This window comes from Paroedura picta, chromosome 11, assembly GCF_049243985.1.
Source record: "Paroedura picta isolate Pp20150507F chromosome 11, Ppicta_v3.0, whole genome shotgun sequence".
NCBI classification, from domain to species: domain Eukaryota; kingdom Metazoa; phylum Chordata; class Lepidosauria; order Squamata; family Gekkonidae; genus Paroedura; species Paroedura picta.
The window spans coordinates 29,416,448-29,442,923 of NC_135379.1; the positions used below are offsets into that span (position 1 = coordinate 29,416,448).

A 26,476-nucleotide genomic window follows, 5' to 3' on the forward strand; every position below is an offset into this window, starting at 1 on the left:
AGTAGTAGAGGGAAGAAAATAACTTGCATTTTTTTACTGGTACTATTTGGACATGAAACAGAATGTGGAAGGTACTACCAAGCACTTTCTCACCAGTACTTCAACCTGTATGCAGTCACCTTTGCCCCTGTAAGACAAAAATGTGCTTTTAGTTATGTGAGAAATTGTTTTAGACTATCACAAATAAACAGTTTGTTTAGTTCAGCAAAAAACACCAATGACCTCCTGTAGCGATAGCACCACAAGCCAAACCTTATTGGGCCTTAGGAAAGGAGAGGGAATTAAATGTCATAAAATCAGAGTTGGAAGGGACCTCCAGGGTTATCTAGTCCAACCCCCTGCAAAATGCAGGAACTCACAACTACCTGCCCACCCACAGTGGCCCCAATTTCATACCCAAGCGATTCCCCACCACCATCACCAAAAATCCCCAAAATCCAGGCTGACCGGAAGGAAATTAACCTACCACCCCAGAGCGACAATCAACAATTCCCTGGGGATGCAAAGAAGGATCTCAAGATACAAACCCTGGCACATCCTGCCCACCCACTCACAATCTGCCTAAGATCATAAAATCAGGAGAAGATCGATCAGCTGTGATAATAAAAGAAGAAATATCAAGCCGGCGATGGCGAAGCAGCCAAACATTTATTCAAAATATATAACTGCCACTGGCAAAACAATTTCCTAGGTACAGTCTTGTTTTCATATTTCTTCTTCATGACACTAAGATGTTAGACAACAATTAAAATATTGTCTCCATGTAAGCATCTCAAAACATCAAAAAGTAACCTTTACGCCAAACAAAATAAAATAAATTGCACAAATAATGTCCAATTATACAGAAGAAATTTTATATATATCTATAGATACCTTACTGTGCAAACAATGATCTTGTATTTTCAAATCTACTTCATATGTTTTCTATGTGTTATTGTAGTTTTCAATATCTCTAAAGTGGGTCTAAATAAAATAAAAATGTATTAATCATTATTAGTAATGTCTTTAAAATGTCTTTAAAAAGTAATGTCTTTAAAAAGTTCATCTTGTCCAGATATATCAAATTACATAAATTAAACAAAATATCCAAAGGACTAACCTTACCTACTAATATCCATTAACCATCACAGTGTGTTTCTTCAAATAGTATTCTTAGTGACCTAAGTAATAGGTATTCTTAGTGTATTCTTAGTACACTACACAAATAGTATTCTTAGTGACCTAATAGTGACCTAAAGGCTTTTAGCATTTTCTGTGTTTATATAGCATCTTATTAGCTCATTAATCACATTATTAACAGACCAGTCCGGTTCCAACAAACACTTTTTAAAGGGGCCATGTCTTGTTGAAATAGGCACTCACCAACACAATAGAAGCATTATAAAAAACATGATAAATCCATCATATGGTTCAATCCTATTGACTGTAAAAATCCACTCAGCTGTCCCAAACTTAAAGGTATGTTGGGTAGAGTCCCATGGTCAGAAAGACTTAAAGAGATGGGTGTCCAAGAGGGTTGAGAGTTTCTTAAAAGTGAAATACTTTTAAGAAAGTATTGCTCAATCACAAACAATTCCCTTGAGAAGAAAATGTAGAAGGAGCCTAAAGAAGCCAAGGTGGCTCCATAAACAGCTGTCAAATGATCTGAGGAATAAAAAAGAATCATTTAGGAAATGGAAGGAAGGCCTTATTAACAAGGATGAGCATAAACAAATAACCAGTGATTGTAGGAACAGTGTTAGAAAAGCTAACGTTCAATATGAGCTAAGGCTAGCAAGAAGTCCTAAACATAGCCAACAAGGCTTCTTGTTGGTCCAGTAGCACCTTTAAGACCAACAAAGATTTACTCAAGGTGTGAGTTTTCGAGTGCAAGCATTCTTCCTCAGCTCACGCCTTGAATAAATCTTTGTTGGTCTTAAAGGTGCTACTGGACTCTGATTTTGTTGTGCTAGTTCCGACCAGATTCCTATTGAATCTAAGGCTTCTTTAGTTGTATTTCAACTAAGAAAAAGAGTAGGGACTCTATAGGATCACTGCAAGGACAAGGTGAAATTATGATGAAGAAAGGGCTGAACTGCATCGGGTCTTGCAGAGCATTCCGGAAACCACTAGGATCCATAAGTCTCTGCAGGCAGGCCAACTGGGGAGGGGGTGGTATCCTGAGCTGAGCCCACAGGGCATAGCAGGCTGACCATGGTACAGCCAAGAATTGTCAAAAAGAATGCACAGAGGCTCTGAAATTACATCTGCAAGTTTTTTGTACCCATGGATGCAATTCATCATTTTTTGTATCATTTAAAGCAGCGGTCCCCAACCTTTCTGATGTCAGGGACCGCCTCCGGGGGTGAGGGGAGAGCCGACAGCCCGGGTGCCATGCACGTGCAGTTGCAGCACATATGCGTTTTCGCCACCAGGTGGCGCTAACATGCATGGACGCAACTGCCGCGCATGTGCGTTTTCGCCACCAGGTGGCGCTAACACGCATGCGCGGCAACTGCGTGTTTGCATCACCGGCGTGCCGGCGGCCGCGCCTGCCTATTCCCTTCCTTCTCGTTGGGGGGGGGGAGGTAGGTGCGGCTGCCGGCGGCCTGGTACAGTGGCCTTCACGGCCCAGCACTGGGCCGCAGACTGGGGGTTGATGGCCCCCGATTTAAAGAAATGAGGTGTTTATGGACTACCCATACAGTGATCCTAGGCCACAACTCCCATCCTTCAACATGTGAAATGATATTGCCACATTGAGCACTATTCCACTCACAAGAGAAGACTGAGAAGTAGGAATTGAGCAGTTTAGCCCTCTCTATCACCTGTTACAATGGCACCCCCTTGTAGCCACAAAGGTCCTACCATGTCCCTATTCTTTTTCTTACTTTAAATATAACTAAAGAACTCTTTCTTGTTGTTTTTAGCATTTTTTGCTAGCCTAAGGTCACACTGAGCATTAGCTTTTCTAAAACTCTCCCTACATGCATTGGTTATTTGTTTATATTCATCCTTGGTTATAAGGTCATCCCTTCCATTTCCTAAATGAGTCTTTTTTATTACTCAATTCTTTTTAAAGCTTTTTATGGAGCCACCCTGGTTTTTTAAGGTTCCTCTTAGTTTTCCTTCTCAAAGGAATTGTCTGAACTGTGCCTTAAGTACTTCACTTTTGAGAAACTCCCAACCTTCTTGGACTTCCATCTCATTAAGTTTTTCTGACAACAGGATTCTACCCAACATAACTTTGTTAAAATTTGCTTTCCTGAAGTCCAGCCTGCATGTGTGACTATGTACAACTTTTCTCTTCCCCAATATCATAAAGTCCAAAATCACATGGACACTACTACCAAGTGTGCCTACAACTTTTACCGCTCAACCGGTTCTTCCATATTGCTGAGAATCAAGCCTAAAACAGCATACCCCATTGTTGCCCCTTCCACTTTCTGGGAAATGACGTTTTCAGCAAGACAAGTATTTATTGTAATTTTCATTTTCAGCAGAGCTGGTATTCCAACTGATATCTAGATAATTGAAATCTCCCATGACCACTTGGTCCTGTCTCTCTGACAACTTTGTAATCTGGTCTAGAAGCATCTCATCCAAGTCCTCCACCTCACCTGGTCTTCTATAGCAGACCCCCACCACAATATCGCTATTATTTCTTACTCGTTTCATTTTTACCCAAAGACTGTCACCTGAACTCTGATGCTCAGACATCTGTATTTCCTCACAAGTATATACATTCTTATCATATAGTGCTAGCCATCATCCCCCCTCTTTATTTGTATGTCCCTTTTAAATAAGTTCTACCCCCTCAATCCTTTTATTCCAGTTGTGAACATTATCCCACCAAGTTTCTGTAATGCCTATTAGATCATAGTCCTCTTCATTTGACTTCTAGTTCATCCTGCTTGTTTCCCATACTCTTAGTATAGAGACATTATAATCCTTCATACGAGTACCCCAGGTTTTTGAACTTTCCTGTATATTCATAACCACTGCCTAATGGCAGTTAAGCTCCCCCCCCCCCCAATTTCACAGGGAATAAGCAGTATCTTTAGGCTTTGAGCATTGCCTTCGTTAGCCATTCTGTAAAGGCAGTAGAGGGTTAAAACAGACTGGTATTTAGTTGAAATAAAAGGTGCTTTGAGAACACTGCAAAAAGGACATTTTTTGCAATAATTTTGTATTAATTTTATAACTTGTTCTGTTTTGTTTCATTTTTAGAAAGTAATTGTGCAGACAGGACCAAAATTAATAACTTTCAGCCAGTGTGTAATTTGCTTTGTATTAAGATGTTCGGTGTAGAAGCCACCATTGTAGAAACATCATATCTATTATCAATATCCTCTAAAGCCAGGCAGCTCAGTTTTAAGCTCACAATTTTTAAACATTTCTCTTCCATTGATGTCCCAAGTCATATCTATCAGGTAATCATAAGACCAGCTAACAATGCATAATATTATCAGGGGAAATTCAATAATAATTTTGTGTATGTTATTTTTCAGGACAGCTACATCATCTAATACTGTAGATGTCAAGATCTGATGAATGACAAATAAGCATGCCTTGAAAGCCAGCTTTCTTGGCTGGATTAATATTTCTAATCAGGTTTGTTTTGTCTCAGAAAAATCCAAAGACGTCCCATTAAACCCACAGAAAACCAATGTCCACCAAAGAGGACAGTATTTTCCTTAGTAGAGGAAATTTTGCTTGATGATTTCAGTTCTCTGCAGGTTACTTGAAGGGGATCCATTAGAAAATCAACAGATACATTAGAAAATCAAACAAAATTGGGAGGGAGGGATACCTAAAGACACCCTGAAGAATGTAGAAACCCCTTCCTTGTTTGTGGATAGCTTGGTCCCATGATTGGCACTAGCCATCCACTCCATTATTAGTTCCAGGAAACAATGGAAGTATAACTGAAACCTACTCTGCTGCACATTCTCAAATGCTCCTGCCTTTTTAAATTTTACTTAATAAGGTAAAGCTTTGGCTGAAAGGTGGCCTTAGTGTAGCCTGATCTCATAAGGTCTCCAAAACTAAGCCAGGTCAGTAATTGGATGGGAGACCACTCAAGAAGACCCTGCAGAGCAAGGCTATGGCAGACTGGCTCAGCTTCTCACTTGCCCTTTTCCAGGGTTGCTGTGTTGGTTGCAGCTTGGTGGCACTTTCATCAAGGTGCAACCTTTGGAAAATACATATTTTAGCCATCTCATAGCTACAGTTCTGAGTTGCCTACTCTGCCGTGGGGAAGAAGAAAGGCTGCAGGAGCATTCCTGTAGAATCTGTAGGGTGAAGTCATCCCACAAGACTTCAGGGCGGGGCCCCTATATGGTGAACAAGAACATCATGGCACCTGGCTCTCTTCAGCTACCTTTATCTGTCTTAAATCTATTGGTTTTGCACTCTCAATATGGGAGACCAGGCTCAAACTAAACTTTGGTTGAGCATGTACAAGTAATCCCTTTGTCTATTCAAAAGAGGCAGAGCATGTGATCAGTACATGGAGGGAAAGCACAAGTTTCTTTCCAGTACTTTATTGTGACATTACTGTAAGAACTACCCATGTCACAACTCTAGTGTTTTTAGTACCCTGGCCGAATTTCAGTGTCCAATTTCAGGAGACCCACCAGTAATTCACGTACCAACAATTAAGTAATTCCTAGTCCCACAGGCAGAGCTTATTGGGAATAGCATTCAGAGAGCCAGTTTGGTGTAGTGGTTAGGAGTGCGGACTTCTAATCTGGCATGCCGGGTTTGATTCTGCGCTCCCCCACATGCAACCAGCTGGGTGACCTTGGGCTTGCCACAGCACTGATAAAACTGTCCTGACCGGGTAGGAATATCAGGGCTCTCTCAGCCTCACCTACCCCACAGGGTGTCTGTTGTGGGGAGGGGAATGGGAATCCGCTTTGAGCCTCCTTCGGGTAGGGAAAAGCGGCATATAAGAACCAACTCTTCTTCTTCTATTGTGTACGGTGGTTTTCATAATCTATTTTCACTAACAATGTAAAGACCATTAGTCTATACAGGTCAAGATATTGTCTGTTCTGACTGGCAGCAGCTTTCTAGCTTTTACATCACCTACTAACTGATCCTTTTCATCGTTTTCGGCAGCCCACCAGTTATACAGATGTTATTATTATTCCTCCCTTGCTGTTGCTGGCAACCAGCACCTGTCATTTTGCAACATCAGTAGGTAGCCATTGCTATATAGCTTGAAGTATAAGCCTGGAATCCACTTTGGAAGTGTTGGAACACGTCCAAACTTCGCTCTGCGGGTATGAACCTACTGGTTGTCCCAGGCCCCCAGGAAATCCACCTGGCCTCAACCAAGACCAGGGTCTTTTTGGCCTTGGCCCCAACTGGTGGAATGAGCTCCCGGGAGAGCTAAGGGCCCTGACAGAGCTATCAAGGTTCCACAGGGACTGCAAGATAGACCTCTTCTGCCAGGTGTTTGGTTGAGGCCGGGGAAAGGTTGCCCAGAGTTTCAATCTGGGGTCCCACCCTATGGTTGGTTGCTATGGAAGATCTCACCACATGAGATTGCTGCACAAATTCCATTAATTCTTATCCACACAAACCTGTTCCCTTGTCCCTGGTGGGAGGTTGATTTTAGGGAAGGTCCTGGGGGGGGAGAATGTCAGAATCCCCAGGTCTTCTGCCATGATTTTATTCTGTTTCAATTATTTGATCTTTCTGCCTGTTAAGATGTTACTCTGACCCGTGTTGCCCTGATGTAGCACAGATGCTCTGGTTGACACCCAAAGGTTGTTTCCTGCCACTTTGTTTTATGACTCCCCATCTGCCTTCCATATTCCTTCTCCTCCCTTGTGTTAGCCCCCCATGGTTCCCAGACTTGTTATCCTGGATGGCCAAATGGCTCTCACTGTTGACTTCTTTGCCTGGTTTGAATCCCCAGGGGAGGGGAAAGCGCACCCCTATTTTGCTTGTTCCTTGCTTTGTACCTTAGTTCTGACTATGCCTTCGAAGTTGATGCTTTCAAGTTTCTTAAATAAACTTTCATTCTGTTAGGTTACTTATTTAATAATCGAAGTTCTCACAGTAAGCTACCCTCAGAGCAGACATAACCACCTTGCTATGGTTCTTGAAATTATTTGTCAGCTGCACTTTTAGCAACAAGAGGGAGATGCCAATGTAAACTTTTTCAGGTGTGTCAGCAGCTTTGGATACCAATGGCAAGGGTTTCATTGAGCCTATGACACATAGAAGACGTTGTACATGTGCTAAGCAACTTGTGTGTCATTTGTCTGAAAGGGAGGATAAAGGATATATATTTGTTGCTGTTTCACCAAGTCAAGATTATCTTGGTCTGCAAAAAGAATACACCAGTATTCTCCTGAATAAAGATTTACATGAACCCTAATTAAATGGCCAAAATGATTGGAAGACCTACAATCCTGGCTATATTCTTGAAGAAAACTGTGCTATAGAACTAAAACCCAGGGAGCCGTTTCCTAAGGCAAAAATCTATTCGATGAGCCCATGGGAAATGAAGGAACTCTGGATGCTCCTGAATACAAACTTAGTTATTTTGTTGCAAAAACATTGATTTTTAAAAAGAGAGTTTATCTGTTTTTCTTTGAAATAAATATTCAAAAACATTTAACCTACTGATGCCTCAATTAATGTAAATTTACCAGTAGCTGCTGCATTTCCCACCCTCGGCTTATACTCGTCAATAAGTTTTTATACTCAGGTTGGCTTATACTCTAGTATATATGGTATATTTGGCGGCTGTTTTTCTTCTCAGATATTGTTGTGAGATTGTAGGTGATCACAATATAATTTGAGACTCTTTCCAATTCTCAGAAGACAAGATTTTGCCTAGAAAGTCAGGAACTAATTGGAGGATTACAAGACTCCCCCAAGAATACCCAGATTTATCATTGAGATCTACTGCTTATACTGCAACATACAGCCTAGAGTAGCGATCCCCAACCTGTGGTCTGCGGACCACATGTGGTCCATTGACTAATTGGAGGTGGGCCGCAAAGGGCACCTTCCCCCCCCCCCGCCCTTTACAACACACTTCATTGTCTCCCATCACTCCCAGATAGGACTATCTCGTTGCAGAGAAACAAGCTCAGGGTTCCCATTGATTTGTCATTGTCATGAGTTAAAATTTCCATGAAATTTCCATGAAAATAAAATGTTCTTTATGTTCATTGTTGTGGTGTGTCTGTATCTTATTTTGAAGGGATGTTTAAACATTACCATAGCAATCAGAGAGCATTAGGGCAGTGGTTGAGAGTAGAGGAGTAAACTACCCCCCCCACCGGGCCTCAGTAAAATTGTCAAGCGTTGAGTGATCCCCAGTGATAAAAAGGTTGGGGACCACTGGCCTAGAGCATACGATTTTACATTTCTTGCTATTAAAAAAAAACTTTGTCTTTTTCCTTCTTCACTCTTACAATTTGGGATTACAAATCTGGGCAATTGGGTACTTTTAAGTCTGGGGATGGGAGCCAGGAGTTCAGTCATGATTGTCCAGCTTCTTATAACCCGCAGATTTGGTGCAGTGTGGCAGCTGTTGACAGGCACTCCCAACAAGGTCTTTACTTCAAAAACTCTTCTAATAATTTGGGTAATATCAAACTTGAACTAGCATTAATTAGCTTAAATATGGTGTTCATTAGGGTTTATTAGCCTTTATATCTATAGCCTCCATTCCCTCTGTGTTTAATTAATTTCTTATTTATTTATTTATTGAATATGTATAACACCGATCCCAATTGGGTCACGGCGGTTCACATAATAAAAAGATAAAAACACAGTAAAATTATTGCTGAAACTCTTTTGGGCTCTTTTTTCAGCTAAAGCTGAAGGAAGGGTTATTGGGAATTATCTGTAAGGCTTGTTGAATCTAATCTGTATGATTGTGGACTGATGTCAATCAAATTAAGACACTTAAAAAAAAATCACCAAAAAAGAAAACTATCAGAAACTGTGTCCTATCTGAGACAAAGAAAAGATATGGCCTATGCTAAAAGTAATCCTAAAAACAAAGGTGTAGAAGAGGAGGAGGAAGAGGGAACAGACATACCTCAAATAACACATGTTAAACAAGCACAATAAAGAAATGACAGCATTAATTGAAGGGTTACATAAAGAAATGGTAGCTGTGAGAAAAGAATAGATTGCAAAGAAAAAACTTTCAGACAGAATTGAAATCACTTGACTCCAATTCAAAGCGATTTATGAAGTACACACTAAAGTTCAAAAAGTGGAAACAGAAATAATTGAATTTAAGGATTGGAAATCAGCAGCTGAAGAAAAAATTGAGTTTTTGGAAACAAACAAAGGGCAAGGAATATTAGGATCAAAGGGGCTTCAGTAGATTTTGGCAAGCAAGACCTTCGACAGGAAATACTTACAGCATTAGAGGAGTATCTTCCGGGCAAAGAGGTTCAAATTGACAAGACATAGCGAGTTTTCTCCAGAGCAGCCTTACGTAAGAAACAGCCAAGAGATTTGGTGGTTAGTTTTGACAGCAAGCTGGAGGCAGTGTGCTGGAGAAGAACTGATTTCATTATTGAATGTGAATTACAAAATTTTTGTGAAGATCTTAGCTGAAAGATTGAAGAGATGTATTGGTGATGTGGTCCACGAGGATCAGGTGGGTTTTGTAACAAAAAGACTTATGAGAAACAACATACCTTTGGTCATGAATGCTATGCACTATGTTCAAAGGACACAGCAATGTACGGTCTTCCATTTTTTTAGACACAGAAAAAGCTTTCAACAATGTTCAGTGGAAATTTTTACTAGCAACTCTACAAACTATGGACTGCAGAGAGAGATTTTTGAGTATGATTTACCAAATATATCAAAAGCAAAAAGCAAGAATCTTGGTAAATGGAATGCTTACACTGCAAAAATATTTACATAACGAAAGATACCAAGCAAGGTTGCCCACTTTCCTCTCAGTTATTTAATTCGGTTCTGAGACTATTGCGAGTAAAATACGAAATATAAAAGAATTTCCTGGTTTCCATATAGAGGGTCTTGATTTTAAGATAAAAAGTTATGCAGATGATGTGGCCTTAATGCTTTCCAATCCTGAAAACAACTATATTTCATTATGGCAAAAAATCCAAGCAAATCTGTTAAGGTGGTCTAAAGTTTTTAATGCCTCAGCTTTGGAAAAGAGGGGTAGTCATATATATTGTGAATGCCAATATCAGTTTGGAAATCTTGCGACAGGATCCAAAGGATCCCTACATGCTTTATTGCATTGCTTTTATGACACCATAGCTGCAGTGCTAAATTTCCTTACATGAAACAAATCCTAGTGAAAGCAGCAGGACTTCTGCATAAACCTATTTAGCATTGATCAAGCCACAAAGCAAACAGCCTGTATGAAGGACTGAAAGTCACATTAAATTTAAAAGGGAAGCATTTGCACATGGCTGGATAGTAACATATGTCAAGGGTAATAGAACCAAGCATTTTTATATTAAAATTAATATAATATGCTTATAATTAACTGCCACTTGTACCTAACACACAAGACATTAAGTTTAAACGGTATTCATATTTGAGAATAAGTAAATTTGCTATGGTTTCCCCAATTATTGTTGCAGGTTGGCAGTTAACTGAATCAGAAAAGTATCACATTCTTCAAACTAAATTTGAATCCAATAAAATCTTTAAGACCAACAAAGATTTATTCAAGGCTTCCTCAGATATGTGTGCATGTACACAAAAGCTCATGCCTTGAATGGCCTTTGTTGGCCTTAAAGGTACTATTGGACTCAGATTATGTTTTGCTACTTCAGACCTACACAGCTACCCACTTGAATTTATTCTTCAAACTAATCTTGGAATATGGACTCCTTAGGTCAAGTAACTGCATTAAGCAGTTTTTAAAGCAGGATTTAAGGGTTAACTCCCTTCATGTTCTGCTTCAAGAACAAACAACTTCCTGCTATCCTGCTTTAATCAAGTAGATTCATTTCCAAAACTGGCACACACATGCCACATGACCTGCTAAGGTAAACATATTGTGGGAAAGAAGCAGAGATGACTGACAGGCATTCTACCAACTGTGAAACTTTCACAAGGCCAAGCTATGTTTGCTTAGTTGATCAGTCACTGGAAAGTGTCCTACTTCTATGATTTGAACCTCTATTCTTCAAACCACTTGGTTTTTCAGCAATCCCACAAACTTCAGAGAAGTTACCCAAGGAAGTATTTTGTTTAAAGTTCAGCTTAAAAACAAGACTGTAACATGTGCAATGGAAGTAGGTGTCACTTCCATTGGTGCTACAATTAACACACAAGATGCAGCACTGCATAAGCAACCAACTACAGAATTTCTAACTGACATTGGGTTCCAATGTTATGTTCCAATTGTGAGCTATAACTACAGGTTTGCATTTTAATGCAATGACTACACTGAATCCGCTCTTCATTTAGCACTTAATAAACACTTATTCCCTAATACAGGAGTAGTCAGCCTGTGGTCCTCCAGATGTTCATGGACTACAATTCCCATAAGCCCCTGCCAGAAAACACTGGCAGGCTCATGGGAATTGTAGTCCATGAACATCTGGAGGACCACAGGCTGACTACCCCTACCCTAATATATGGATTCTGTGATTCTTGATAGGACCTCAGCCACTGGAGTTAAGTAAACATTTCACAATTTGAAGGAATTGAAATAGGTGTTTGATGAGCAGTGACATTTAGCCCTGAAAAGTAGTGTTTCTCCAAAGCTGTATGTTTCAAAAAGTACAGAATTGGATTCCAGTTATAACAAATGCTTGTTGCAAAGCTAAAGTTACACCTTCCAACACATCCATGATGCACACTGCAAAGGTTGGAGTTAATAAAATTTCTCATTGTACTAGAATTCCCCAAATCCAGATGATGCTGTATCCTTCTGAATTTCCAGATAACTGCTTGAACCCCAAGTCCTGCAAGCAGAAGGATGCTTCTGCTCAGAAAGCAGGAAGTAATATTTACCATCTCCCCTGACCCTCACATAACATTCCCATACTATTTCAGAGTTCCACGACTCCCAGGCCCATTCCTCTTGGTGCACCGAACAAAAAAGGGAAGATCCATTCTGCAAGCTGTGCCTGACAGTTCTTCAGATCAGCTACTAATATAGCAAAATCTGTCTACATTTTAAGAAGTAAAGAGACTCTGATTACCAAAAAATCAGTTAAGAACATATTTCAGAATTAAAACATTTTCTTTATTGCAATACATTTTGAAAGAGACTTTCCAGGTAAAGAGCTTATTTAAGTTAATGATTATATTTTCAAAGACTATCATCTTTGCTCTTTAAAAAATTGGAATTAAACATAGCACGTTACTCGCCCTTGCAAGCTTTTTCTTGAAATCTCTACATACCTTTGTACTATAAGTAGAAAGTGTAGCTATATAATCTGGACAACAATCAACTTTTCAGAACTCTGCTGTCAACTTGACAGTCAGCAGAACCTGTTCCAGTAGACCAGATGTCAAGTCACTACTATATCCTGAACATTTACTTCCTTAATTGAGGACCATCTGAAGGAAGCTTTCACAAAAGAACCCCATATTTAAATATTACCCATTCACTTTTTCCCGTCATAGCCATTACAAAGCAGGAGGAGCAAAAGAAACCAACAGCAAATAATTGCTTTGAGTTATGTAAGCCATAAGACAGCAAGCATATTGAACTTATGGTATGATCCTATACATGCATACTTAGAAATCTTTTTAAATTTAGGGGATTAGTACATCTAAGATTGAGCCCTAGCTGCAGTACAAGAACTGGTCAAGCAGTTTTACAGTGCTGCTAATTAACACTAAGTAACTTCGGGGCCTAGTTTAAAATTTAGCTTTTAGTCACTGCTTAGCAAGCAAATTTTTACAGAGGTGTCCGGATTTAAATGAGGTCTTTTACAAAACATAACTAGCTTGCTAAGTAGCGCCCAACACTTCACCTACTTTCCCATTCAGGCTTTTAGTTAAAATCATACCCAGATGTTGTAATATTTAAGTTTTCAGAAACCAAGAGACCAGAAGTTTCAAAACAGCAAGCGCTTTTATTTGAACACAGATGTACAGTTGGGTGCTTCCACATAACCATTAGAGCTGCGCCCGCCCCCCTTCCATCCCATTTCCTTCCAGCCCTTCCATCCCACCCTGCTGGAAGCAGCTAGCAGTGACGTGTCCACCTGAGCTTCAGGAGCGCTGTATTAACTCCTTGGCTGCTGCAGCCCCTGGAGACAAAGTTCTGTAGTGCACTGACTTCTATCATAATCAGAGTCTGAGTGTCACAGAACTTTGCTTCCAAAGACCAAGTCTTCTTTTTTCTCCTCACTAAAGCCACATCATGAACTTTGAGGCTTCAGCTAAGACAAAAGGAAGGAATAAAGATAAAGGTATAGCAGTTAAGGCACCAAGGGTGCTTCTGACACTATTAGGTAATTTGAGAACTGGCCCAGAGTTTAGCAGATTCCTGTTCCCAAATATGCATATAGTTGATCCAAATACCACAGGCTGAAGCAATTCGTACCAGTGAACAGCCTACCCACAGGTATTCACCATCTTGCTAGAGAACAAGGGCTTCAGATCACTGTCCACGTTGTCAGCTTGCTTGGCATCTTCCTCATCAGCAGAAGGCTTTCCCCTCTAGCCTCCATTTGGTCCCATGTATAACTGTAGACATTCACTACATTGGAAGAGGGAGAGAAGTAGCTCTGGTACGAAAAGCCGCATATACCTACCATACACGGAGTACACCAACAGACAGCACATATGCAAGCTTACAAAAAGGGAGAGGGGAGGAATAAAAAGGCCTCTTTCTCCAGCCTACCCACAAGCCAGCCATTCCCACCCGGAGCAGAACTGGAAACAAGCAAACCAACCAACTCCTGCCTGCCAGACTGCAGCCTTGCCTTCTTCCATAGACCAACTCAGACATGCACCACAGGAACAGCTGCAGGAGCCTGTCGAACGCAGCCTACACCCCAAAGGAACACCCCATCAGGGTGACAGCTGCAGGCAGACTCCTCCGGCCCGAGATACACACACTCATCTACAGAAGGCGACGGAGGGAAATCCAAGGAGGCAAAGCCGCCTGCCAACGAGCCCAGAGCCACGCCATCGAAAGAGCAGCCCAGCCCGGGTCCTCTCTGCACCTGGAGCAGCCGCAGCTCTCCATGCAACAGGTTCCGTGCGGCGCCTCCTTCGCCAGCTGCAGCAGCCCCCGGTGCAGAGGGGAGGGCCGGGCCGGGCGTCCCTGGAGAGGGCTGGTGCAGCGCCCAGTGGTTGTGCAGCCGCGGCGGCGGCGCCGCCTCTTCCCACTCGGCGGCGGCTCCAGCTGCTGCTACTGCAGCAATGGCAACCGCTGGCCCCGCTCCCTCCCGCCTACCCACCGCCACTGCGACCGCCAGCCGGCCTCGGTCTCCTCCCCACCGCGCGGCTTCGTCCCTCCTGCTTGCTCGTGCCCGGCTCCCGCGAGCTCCGCTCCATCTTGACTTTTGCCGACGTGGAAATTTTGGGTTCGGAGACGAGCTGCGCTCTTATTGGCTGGCGGAAGGCGGGGTCGGAGGTCACGGCTGCTGTGGCTGCTCCGCGCCAAGGAGTCTCGTTCGTTCTCTCTCTCTCGGGCAAGCGGCAGCGGGGGAGGCAGAAAGGGGCGGGGGTAGCCGGTCCACGCCTACCTCGGGCAAAGGCGCCGGGGGAGGGTGCGCCGGAGAGGGCGCGCCGGGGAAGGGGGTGGGGCAGGAGCACCTTGTGGAGGGAACTGCGCGCTCTGGCCGCGCCTTACCTGCGGGTATGGGGTTGCGTAGGCAGGCTCGAGTGGGGTAGGTGAGGCGGGCGCCACAGGCGGCCGAGGGGAGGAGAGGAGGGAGTGCAAAAATGCAAGGCGTCCTCAAAGTACAGGGAGCAGGGTGGACCCAAAAGGAGGTGGGACACAGAAAAAAAACTCTTGTAGGTTTTAAATGGCTCAGGGGAGGGAATGAGTTGGGAAACTATCTACACAGACAGTAGTCTCTTCTGGCCTTTTCAAGAATAACAAAACTTTACTCATGTGTCAGATTTCATGGACTGTTAACCACTTCTTCAGATGCAAAACCTCACTAAAGGGGGTGACTCCACAGGCAACAGGATCCAAAAGAGACAGAACCGAGGTCAGACATGCTGGGGCTGTATGCTAATAGTGCAATTCTGAACAGTTACACCCTTCTAAGGCTAAGAAGGGTGCAACTTTCTTTAGTGTTGCTGGAAAGAAAAGTGTAGACAGCTTGAGATATGTGAATAGGAAAAGCCAGGAAGAAGCTGTCAGTGTATTTTGGTGATGTGGAATGACCATGGGGGTTATAGTAAGTTTGCTGGATTGCGTATACCTTGAAATATCACCAAACATAAAGGTAAAGGTATCCCCTGTGCAAGCACTGGGTCATGTCTGACCCTTGGGGTGACGCCCTCTAGCGTTTTCATGGCAGACTCAATACGGGGTGGTTTGCCAGTGCCTTCCCCAGTCATTACCGTTTACCCCCCAGCAAGCTTGGTACTCATTTTACCAACCTCGGAAGGATGGAAGGCTGAGTCAACCTTGAGCCGGCTGCTGGGATTGAACTCCCAACCTCATGGGCAGACAGCTTCAGACAGCATGTTGCTGCCTTACCACTCTGCGCCACAAGAGGCTCTTATCACCAAACATAATAAAGCTCAAATTGACAGCTCACTCCCTACTGTTTGGTCCTCCTTGGGGGTGTACTGCAAATAGGGAGTGAGCACTCTGCCAATGAGTGTCAATCAGTTCAAACTGCGCTCTGCCAGTGGGCGCAATCACCTCTATTTGCATGCAGAAAATTCACTCCCTACTTGATTTACTCCCCCAGGAAATATTTCCCCAATAGGAGATGACACTCAGCCAGGAATGGCCTGCCCTGGTAGTTTAGCCTGAATCAGGAGAGAACCCTTGGTCATGAACACCTAATAAGGAGTCCGCTGTCTGCCTCCAACTTCCTGCCAGTTTCAGAAGATTGCTAGGTGGAAGAGGAGGCAGCCTCAGAGCATATATACAGCCTTTGAAACATATAGCCTACTTCTTGAGAAGTAGACTTCTTGGCCAGGAAAGGCTAGTAAGGAGTCGGCTCTATGCCTCCAGCTTCCTGTCTGTCTGTTTCAGAAGTATGCTGGGTGGTCTCAGAGCCTGCTGCCAGTAAGCTGCCCTGGCCTCTTTCAACATGGTGTGGAATGAGCTCCCTCCTGGCAAACACTGCACTCCTTCTGGAGGGAGGGCTGTGGGAAGCCCAGAAACAATCCCCTACTGGCCCTCTGGGAGCCAGGGCAACCAGAAAAACCTCTGTCCTGGGAATGTTTATTCATGAGTAAGTTGTGAAGTTTGGAATCTGAAAAAAGAGGAATGCTTTGGGAGTAACCATCACAGGCAATTGCAGAAGGGAAAATAATGCTGATGTGGGTGGAACTGGTAAGTTGTAGACTTTCCATATAAATGTCACCTTGATCTTGCCACAGTCTTTCCAAGACCATCACAACAAAACAAATTTGAGACCAATGGTGTGGAATGTGGGGAAACTGTAGAGAGGGCACAGAAGCACCATGGGGACATGTGGAGAAGGGAAACACTGTTTCCCAGTAGCAACTTCCAAGTAGCACCTTCCTAGAAAAAGAAGAGTTGTTTTTATACTCCATCCTCTCCCCACAACAGACACTCTGTGAGATAGGTGAAGCTGAAAGATCTCTGAGAGAAACTGCTCTGTGAAAAGACTTTCTAACAGCACTGTGACTAGCCCAAGGTCATCCAGTTTACCCAAGGTCACCCAGCATGTAGAGGAGCAGAGAATCAAATCCAGCTCACCCCATTAGAAGATGCTGCTCTTAAGCACTACACCAATCTGTATAAATTACCATTGCCTTGAAGAGATATAGCTGGAGCACAAGCAGAAGAAGCTGTTGCAGGAGGATGGTGTAAGTCTTTTTTGACTTGCTATTTGACTGTTATTGAATTATTTTCCGTTAAACTTGGACCCTCTGGCCAATGGCTTCTCTGAGCATTCAAAGGAAGAAGATACACAGGTATTTCCTATATGAAGAAGTGATTCTCTCTCACTCTCTCTGGGTGTGGATGTAGGTGCAGAGGGGAGTCCTACACAACCCTGTCCCAAGCAGATCTTTCCTCCAAGGGAAATGATCTTCCCAGTTGGAGAGGAGCTGTCATTCCAGGGAATCCCCAAGTCCCACCTAGATGCTGGCATCCCTGATCCTCCCTGGGGCACAGTGCCACAGAAACCTCCCCATCCAAGCAGCCCTTTCCTCTGGGGGAACTAATATCTGCAGTCTGGAGAGGAGTTTTCCTCCTGGGGGCTCTTCAGGCTCTTCAGGAGGCTGGAATCCCTGAACACTGGGATAGTGCTACAGAGACCCCCTAACGGAAGGAAACCCAACAGAAACAGAAGCAAAGTGACAACAGCAACACAAGAAAACTATCTAAGAAAAAAAGTAAGAAATACAGGAAACCAACCAGAAAGTTCTAAGCTGAAGACAGAACAAATAGAAGGGCACTGAGTGCTCCCTGCCATCCCTACCTCTCACCCCCAAATGATCGGGAGCGGAACTGGGCCCCAAATAATTGGGAGCTGAGCCAGGCCACCACTGCCACCTCACCCCAAACTACCAGGAGCTGTGACAGGCCACCACCACTTCACCTCACCCTAAGCCATCAAGACCCATGCTGGGCTGCCAAACTGAAAGAGGCCAGGAAGCCAGGGCAACTTACTGGCAACTTACTCTGAGGCCAGCTCCTCTTCCAGAACTGCCAGGAAGTTGGAGGCTGAGAGCTGACCCCTTATTAAATCTTTCCTGGCTGAGGGCTGCCTCCTCATTGGGCCTAAACTATCAGGGCAGGCGATTCCTGGCTTTGGGCCAATGGGTGAGTAGTCAGTTTGGACATTATTAAGTTTTACTGATGATAATACTGATACTGATGATACTAATGCTCCTCCCTCACTCTATTATCGGTAGTTAAGTACACAATTAGCCTACCATTATGCAATTAGCCTACCATTAAGGACACGATTAGCCTAATGCAGTCCCTTAAAGAGATTCTATAAATGTATGTTTTGTTTTGATTTAAACATTTATATGACATGTCTTTATCCTGGATAACTGGCCATAGGCCTTTCACACTTGGAGTCGTTAATTTCCAGTGCTTCATTTCCAAAATGAAAAATATGTGGTCTCAAGTCTGCCTGCAGTCACACCTTAGACCCAGGCATTGGAAGGCCTTATTTTTCTATGGAACCCTAGAAGTAGTTACGGCACACTTTAATTATTTTGTCATTTATTTCAGAACTGAGCACTACAATAGAAACTCTTGTGGGTTCTAGCTCAATTTAAGCCTTGGTAAATTCTAAATTAAAATATCACAAAATAAATGAGCAGTTTGGCTTAATAAGTTCCTGGAAAAACTGCAGCCATATTCATGATGCATTTCTGTTCTGGTCTTTAGTATGCATCCAAACCTATCCTATATAATAAATGGAAACTGTTTACACTTGCAAAACCCTCACAGATGGGTTTTGCAAACATTTCAGATCTGATTTATTATATTTTGAGTTGAAACTAAAATGCTGGGGCTTCTCTGTTTCTTTTCTGTAGTGCATAGGTGCTACAACATGCTTCAGTTTTCTGACAGTATGGGTTCAGTTAGTATTTGCATCAGTATTTCCTGAATTGCATGGATTAGTTTATGAGATTCATTATTCTATCATTCTATTTACATTTTACTGACCTGGATTTTCTGTTATTTGGATTTTCTGTGAATGGAAAGTTACAATTATTAACATAGTCCTTAAAAGGAATTCTAAATATGCATATATGTATCAAATTGTACTTTATAAAACAGCACTATAGAGGATTTGAATTAAACCTGGTTCCATTGAAATAAAAAGATCACCTTGTATCTGATTTGTTTGTTTTTATGTCTATTCTTCCTTATGAACAGTTAATATGGAAAATTCTGTCTTTTGGCCTTTATGGTGTTTTGCTATCCCTATGTACTGTTTCAGTAGACGTTACTGGTATTCTAGTGAAGTTGCTGTAAACAATTTCTGAATTCTCACATTATACTTGACACACATTATAATCATGCATTTGGACACATGTAGAGTCACAATCTGTTATTTTTAGAAAGTGTTTAGATCAGCCTTTCTCAACTTCTTTTCTCTTGAGAAACCTCTGAGACATTCTTCAGGCTTTGAGAAACCACAGATGTGGCATGATTGTACAGAATATGGTTGGGAAGCATAGCTCTGTAAACACCCACCTGGGGCCCTTCTCACCAACCCCCAGGCCCATTATTGGACATTTTGGAGGTGGGTGGGTTTGACCATATATGGTCCTATCACCCAATAAATGTTTTACAAATTTAATAAATATATTAAGCATTAACTCTCCCACCCATTCAGGAAACCCTTCTAGAGCAAATTTTAACAAACTTAAAGTTATGTTGGGTAGAATCCCATGGTCAGAAAAACTTAAGGAGATGGAAGTCCAAGAAGGCTGGGAGTTTCTCAAAAGTAAAATACTAAAGGCAATTAGTATTAGACAATTCCCTTGAGAAGGAAAACTGGGAGGAACCTAAAGAAACCAGGATGGCTCCATAAACAGCTTTCAAAAGAAATGAGTAATAAAAATGCCCATTTAGGAAAAAGAAGGAGGACCTTATAACCAAGGAGGAATATAAACAAATAACCAATGCAAGTAGGGAGAGTGTTAGAAAAGCTGTATGAGCTTAGGTTAGCAAGAAAAGCTAAAAACAGCAAAAAAGGGTTCTTTAGTTATATCCAAAGTAAGAGAAAGGACCATTGGGGGGACAAGAACGTGACATTGTAACAGGTGATGGAGAGGGCTGCTCAATTCCAACTTCTTCTCAGTCTTCTCTTTTGAGAGGATTCATGCTCAACATGGCAAAATCATTTCACGATGAGGGATGGGAGTTGTGGCCAAGGATCATTGTAAGGATAGTCCATGAACACCTAGTTTCTTTAAATGAAACCAAATCTTCTGGGCCAGATGAACTACAGATGAACAGGTACTAAAAGAACTTTCAAATGTAGTTTCTCTGCATCTGTCCATTATTTTTGACAATTCTTGGAGAACAGGTGAAGTGCCAGAAGGTTGGAGGTAGGCAAATATCTGCATCTTCAAGAAGGGGGAAAAGGAGGCTCTGGGTAACTATTGACCTGTCAGTTGATGTCTATAACTGGCAAAATTTTAGAACAAACCATCAAAGAGTTGGATCTTGAACAGCTAGAGTGTTTGATAAGGTTCCACATGATATTCTTATTGACAAGTGGGTAAAATGCGGTATGGATCGTGTTACTGTTAGGTGGATCAAGAACCGGTTGACAATTCACACCCAAAGGGTGCTTATAAATGGTTTCGTCATCTTGGAGAAGAGTAACAAGTGGAGAGCCTTAGGAATCTGTCCTGGGCCTTGTGTTGTTCAACATATTTATAAATGATTTGGATGAAGGAGTAGAATTGATACTTATTAAATTTGCAGATGACGTTAAGTGGGAGGGGTAGCAAACACACCAGAAGACAGAATCAGAACACAAGATGAACTTGACAGGCTAGCAAACTGGGCTAAAACAAATAAAATAAATTTCCATTGTGGCATTTGTAGAGTTCTTCATTTAGGTAGGAAAAATCAAATGCATCACTATAGGATGTGTGATAAGAGCCTCTTGTGGCGCAGAGTGGTAAGGCAGCCGCCTGAAAGCTTTGCCCGTGAGGTTGGGAGTTCGATCCCAGCAGCCGGCTCAAGGTTGACTCAGCCTTCCATCCTTCCGAGGTCGGTAAAATGAGTACCCAGCTTGCTGCTGGGGGGTAAACGGTCATGACTGGGGAAGGCACTGGCAAACCACCCCGTATTGAGTCTGCCATGAAAACGCTAGAGGGCGTCACCCCAAGGGTCAGACATGACTCGGTGCTTGCACAGGGGATACCTTTACCTTTAGGATGTGTGAAAAGGATCTGGGGGTCTTAGTAGACCAGACACTGAACATGAGTCAGCAGTGTGACTCATCAGCTAAAAAGGTAATTAGGATTTTAGGCTCTATTAAAAGAACTATAGTGTCCAGATCACATGAGGTAATGTTACCGGTTCACTCCACTTTGGTAAGATCTCATTTGGAGCACTGTGTTCAGTTTTGGGTACCACAACTGAAAAAAGGTATAGAGAAACGAGCGTGTCCAGAGAAGAAGAAGAGTTGGTTCTTATATGCCGCTTTTCTCTACCCGAAGGAGTCTCAAAGCAGCTTACATTCATCTTCCCTTTCCTCTCCCTACAACACACGCCCTGTGAGGGAGGTGAGGCTGAGAGAGCCCTGATATTACTGCTCAGTCAGAATAGCTTTATCAGTGCTGTGGTGAGCCCAAGGTCACCCAGCTGGTTGCATGTGGGGGAACGGGGAATCAAACCCAGCTCGCCAGATTAGAGGTCCACACTCCTAACCGCTACACTAAGCTGGCTCTCTCACTACAATGATGATGAGGAGGGCTACAATGATGACAAGAGATTTGTAGACCATATCGTATGAGGAAATGTTGAGGGTGCTTGGTCTGTTTAGCCTGGAGAGAAGACAGCTAAGAGATGATATGATAACCATATTCATATACTTGAAGGGCTGTCATATAGAATAGCGATCCCCAACCTGTGGGCTGCGGACCACATGTGGTCCTTTGACTAATTGAAGGTGGGCCCCGAAGGATGCCTTCTCTCCCCCCCCCCCCGGCCCTTTACTTCATCCCCCCCTAGCCCTTTACAACACACTTCATTGTTGTGGCGCGTCTGTATCTTATCTTGAAGGGATGTTTAAACATTACCATAGCAATCAGAGAGCGCTAGGGCAGTGGTTGAGAGTAGAGGAGTAAACTACCCCCCCACCGGGCCTCAGTAAAAGGCGTTGAGTGGTCCCCGGCATTGAGTGGTCCCCAGTGATAAAAAGGTTGGGGACCACTGATATAGAAGGTGAAGCAGAGTTGTGCCCTGTTGCCTCAGAGGGTTGGACCAGAAGAAACGGGTTGAAATTAATTCAAAAGAATTTTCAGCTGAACAGTTAGAGGTTTTCCTTGGTGGAATAGGCTTCCACGAGAGATGGTGGGATCTCTTTGAAGTTTTTAAGTGGGGGCAAGATAGTCATCTGGCAGAAATGCTGATGTTATGAACTTAGGCAGATTGTGAGTAGGTGGGCAGGAAGAGATGTGCCAGTATTTGTCTCTTGTGGTTTTTCCTTGCATACCCAGGGAATTGCTGATAGCCACTGTGGGATGGTAAGTCAATTTCCTCCAGGCCAAGCTGGATTCTGGAGATTTTTGGTGGGAAGAGAATAATTTGGGCATAAAATTGGGTCATTGTGAGTAGGCAGGTGGTTGAGATTTCCTGCATTGCACAGGGGGCTGCAGTAGATGACCCTGGAGGTTCCTTCCAACTCTATGATTCTATATTATATTTTATATGTTACCCTGATAATCACATAATATGCCCTTTATGTGACAAAGAGAAAGTAAAACCCAACTGGATTTGCTTTTAAACTAAGAGTCTTCAGAGATTTTTCAGTGTCCAAGCAGGCTACAAACAATTTGTGTAGGTGTGGTGAATGGCCTCTGTTTGGGTCTGAAAACACTGTTTGCCCTGGTAATATTGCAAAATGTTCCAAGGATCTTTATCTTCTTTCCTTTGAAACATCAGGGTTGGGGGGGAGGGAGTTTCAGTGACCGAACAGATTTTTGTTGTTGTTTCATTAGTTGAAAGAGGCTTTTCAAAGTTCAGTCGGCATATCAGTTTGGAGAGATGCTGATATAATCATTTTATGAATCAGTTCACACACAATGTTTCCAGTATTCAGACCACACATTGGAGAATTAGGAAGGAGCCCTGTGCATATATACACCCCCTCCCGCTTAAACTCTGAATCTACTAATTAATCCTTTGTTCTTGTAAACCATAGTCTGATATCACATCCAAACGGGGAAACTACGATTTACACTTGTGCTCCAAACCGAAGTTAGAAGCTGGTTTCCTATGTGGTGGTCAAGCATAATCTATGGCAGGGGTAATCAAACTGCGGCCCTCCAGATGTCCATGGACTACAATTCCCAGGAGCCCCTGCCAGCAAATGCTGGCAGGGGCTTCTGGGAATTGTAGTCCATGGACATCTGGAGGGTCGCAGTTTGACTACCCCTGATCTATGGCGATCGCTTCGCCGGAAGATCAGAGGAGAGAGCCAGGGGGAGGGACTTTGTAGAAACCACAACAATGGTAACGCACAGAACTTTCCCGCTAGTGTTGCAGATTGGTTGCAGGAGTGTAGCGCTTTCCGGAGGGTGAATCCACTTTTGGTGATTTCCCTGAAAGTGCTACAAGGAAGCGCTTTTTGCGGATCGGTTTCAGGTGTGTGGCAGATTGTCAACGACGTGCATAATGGCAAAACTGTAGCGTTTTCAATTGGCAACCATTGTGCGATTTTGAAGGAGTGCAGAAAGCCCCTGTGAATTTACCATTATTACAACAAACATTTGATAGGCTTAGGAACATTGTCTTGACTTTCACTGTTAATAATTGCAGTGTCATTGCAGTTCCCAACTCGCTACTACCACCATAAGTATTAGCCAGGGTTAAGAGGGCCCATGTACTCAGCAGCTACTACTGCTGCAATTCAACATATGTTTTAGAATGATGATGCTTGGGAAAATGGGTGATGTCACCAGCCTGTATGAGTTCCATAGGTATGCTTCACAACAACTGTACTGTGTACAGTAGTTCCCCATCCCATACATCTAGGCCTAGTCTGCATGGCAGTGGCCAAACTGGGCCACTACCAGTGCGGTGCTGTGGGGCTTTATGCTCTGCAGCTTTCTGTGTCCCCTTGGGAAACACAGCAGCAGAGGAATGGTTCTGCTGTGTGTGGGGGGGGGGAGCTGTATGGGGGTTATTTTGCAGGGCAGTGGGATTGCGTTCTACACAGTTCTGCAAAACAAAACTACCCCATGGGATGGTGAAACACCACGAAGCCAACCAGGACATTTTTTGCCCCCTGTAGGCCACCATAGGTCAGGGAGGACAGACCCTGTTGGCCCTTGCTGGAGGCTTAGGTAATGTGGATTCTCCCTTAGCCTGGGGCAACTGAGGTCCTGAGCCGCATCAGGCCTGGGCCGGGGCCTCCCCAGCGACTGCATCATGTGAAAACAGGGATTAGCCCTCTTGGGCTTTTCTGCCCGTGCGGAATCGTAGTAACCACTCAATGGCTTTGGGCTGAAACTAAAGCATCCACCATATTTCTGCTATAAGTTATTATGGAGACTAATCCATGACTTTTTGTGCAGGAAATTAAGATGTTTGAGTGCCTGCTATATATAGTGCATTTACCAATGGCAGAAAATTGGGAACCAATGGGGCTTCTGACTTGTTAGAACAATCTTCAGCAGCAGGGGGCAACACAGGCATGCTAACATTGCACGCATAGCGACACGGGACTTCCTTCTTAGCAAGAACAAAGATGCATTGGCAAAATGGCACTTGGTTCTCCCACTTGTCATTCACCACAAAAGGTCCTTTTGCTGCCAATGGGGGCCTGCCTATTTATTTGTAGCCAAAAGAACCCCAAGTAAAGGAGGGAACTGGACTTCAAAGATATATGCCAAAAGGATCCATAAAGGTCCTTCTAGCACAAAGGGGCAGGCAAGCCATCTTCACCAGCAGAAGGACTGGAGGTTGAATTAAAGCTGTGAAATGTCTTAGGTCCTTGCTCGTGGTAGCTATTTCCCTAATTCAAATATTGCAGATCTGCAATGAAAAGTAGGAAAAAACTAATCCAACCAAATATATCTTTAATCCAGCATTCTGTTCTCAGACCAGAATGTAATTTTGAATATGTCCATTTTATTTTTAAATAGCATGCCTATTAATAGAAATCCTGTGTGTGTGTGTGTCCGTTTCTTTCAAAAAGCCATCAGATAGTGCCAACCTAAAAACACATTGAGTAGATTCAAGTAGATTTTTGTATTGACATGCTTATGGATGCTCTATAAGATCATTGTGGCACATTTGTTCACCTCCCAGGGATTCTCTGGCTTTTCTCTGAAGTTTCCCAAGCCTGCTTTGCTGGGAAGTGTTGAGGAAGATCACAGAAAAGACTGGGTGGCTGGAATGGCTGGAGTCCAGGGGCAGGGAAAATATGGGGAAACTTGTCACATTGAAGCAACATCAGGGCACCATACTTGCTTGTCCTGTGGGCCAAGCCCTGAGCCTTCAGGGAGGGTGGTATATAAATACAATAAAAATAAAAAATAAAATGCCTAATTTGTTACCATCGTCATGTCTTGGATCAGATGGTCAACTGCCTACTCTGAGTAGGTTGCCATCTCTGGATTGGGAAATTCCTGAACTTTGGGGGTAGTCCCTGGGGAAGTTAGGGGAAAGGGAAGGAGCTCACCAGAGATGTAATTCTATAGATTCTGCTGTCTCCAAGGAAACTAATCTCTGTAGTCTGGAGGTCCGTTGTAATTCTGGCAGAACTCTTGGGCCTGCCTTCATGCAATTCAGCTTGACTGTAATGCATCTACAAATCCTATGTATAATCTTTTAATACTACAATTAAAAGATTATGAATCTGGAAAGTATAAAGGTGTAGGGAATATAAATAAATGATTATCTAGACAACTACTGAGTATTTTCTTTCACAGGGATAATATAATTGATCATATGCTATACAATTACCTTTGACCCTGGCACTAAACTAATTTTCTTACATAGATTAACAAATTGTAAAGTTATATTAAGACAGTATCCATGTAAATCTTTACTAATGGACCAAACAGAACATATTGTGACATTCTGTATGTATTAGCATAGGTAGAGGTCTTCATTGTAGCTTAGATGAGATTTTGGCTCAACAGAATAATCTGCATATGTTGATTTCTCAAAATGTTTCACATCATAGATGTTATAATTCTTACCACCTTCCTACACATGTGTCTACATGCACAGATGCACATCATGATAACAACTGATGAGGGGGGAAATCCATGGATCTAAATGTCCTGCATGGTTAGATCTAGGTCATAAAAATTTAATATATACTTGACAGTATTCTTGAACAAAGCAATTCTCACCTCTGTTTATCTTTCCTTTGTCTTGGTATGGGATCCCTTTCAGTTTGTTTTCTGTCATCCATATGATTCTTTCTTTTCTTTTGTAGTTCTTCGCTTCCCTTTGTTCTTCCTCTTTATTCCAGGTTTTGCTCTTTCTTTCTTTTTGATGTCCCCCCAGCCCAATCTTTGGGCATAGACCCATAGACCAGTCCCGTGAGTTGGCCTTTATACTGTAGTCACTCTGCTATGTGTACTGGATATTGATTTTACACTCTGTGTGTGTAGTCAAAAAATCGATATTTCAGTAGACTGAGCAGAGTGTGTGATGGTGTAA

The 26,476-nt window shown here is 42.8% G+C and overlaps 1 protein-coding gene and 1 long non-coding RNA gene across 5 annotated transcripts in view; one reads left to right on the forward strand and one right to left on the reverse strand.

Moving 5' to 3' along the window:
- CBX3 (chromobox 3) overlaps positions 1 to 26,476 on the forward strand; it is a 294,217-nt gene that overhangs the window by 210,413 nt on the left and 57,328 nt on the right. The gene's annotated exons all lie outside the window — the stretch shown is intronic.
- Positions 24 to 26,365, reverse strand: LOC143820514 (uncharacterized). 3 transcript variants are annotated; one of them, XR_013225377.1, is made up of 3 exons: positions 26,164 to 26,365; positions 874 to 963; positions 24 to 127 (listed from the first exon to the last, which is right to left on the reverse strand). It is a non-coding gene; the product is annotated as an uncharacterized LOC143820514 (long non-coding RNA). The 3 variants fall into 3 exon arrangements; XR_013225379.1 differs by lacking the exon at positions 26,164 to 26,365 and adding an exon at positions 9,387 to 9,711; XR_013225378.1 differs by lacking the exon at positions 26,164 to 26,365 and adding an exon at positions 1,105 to 1,242.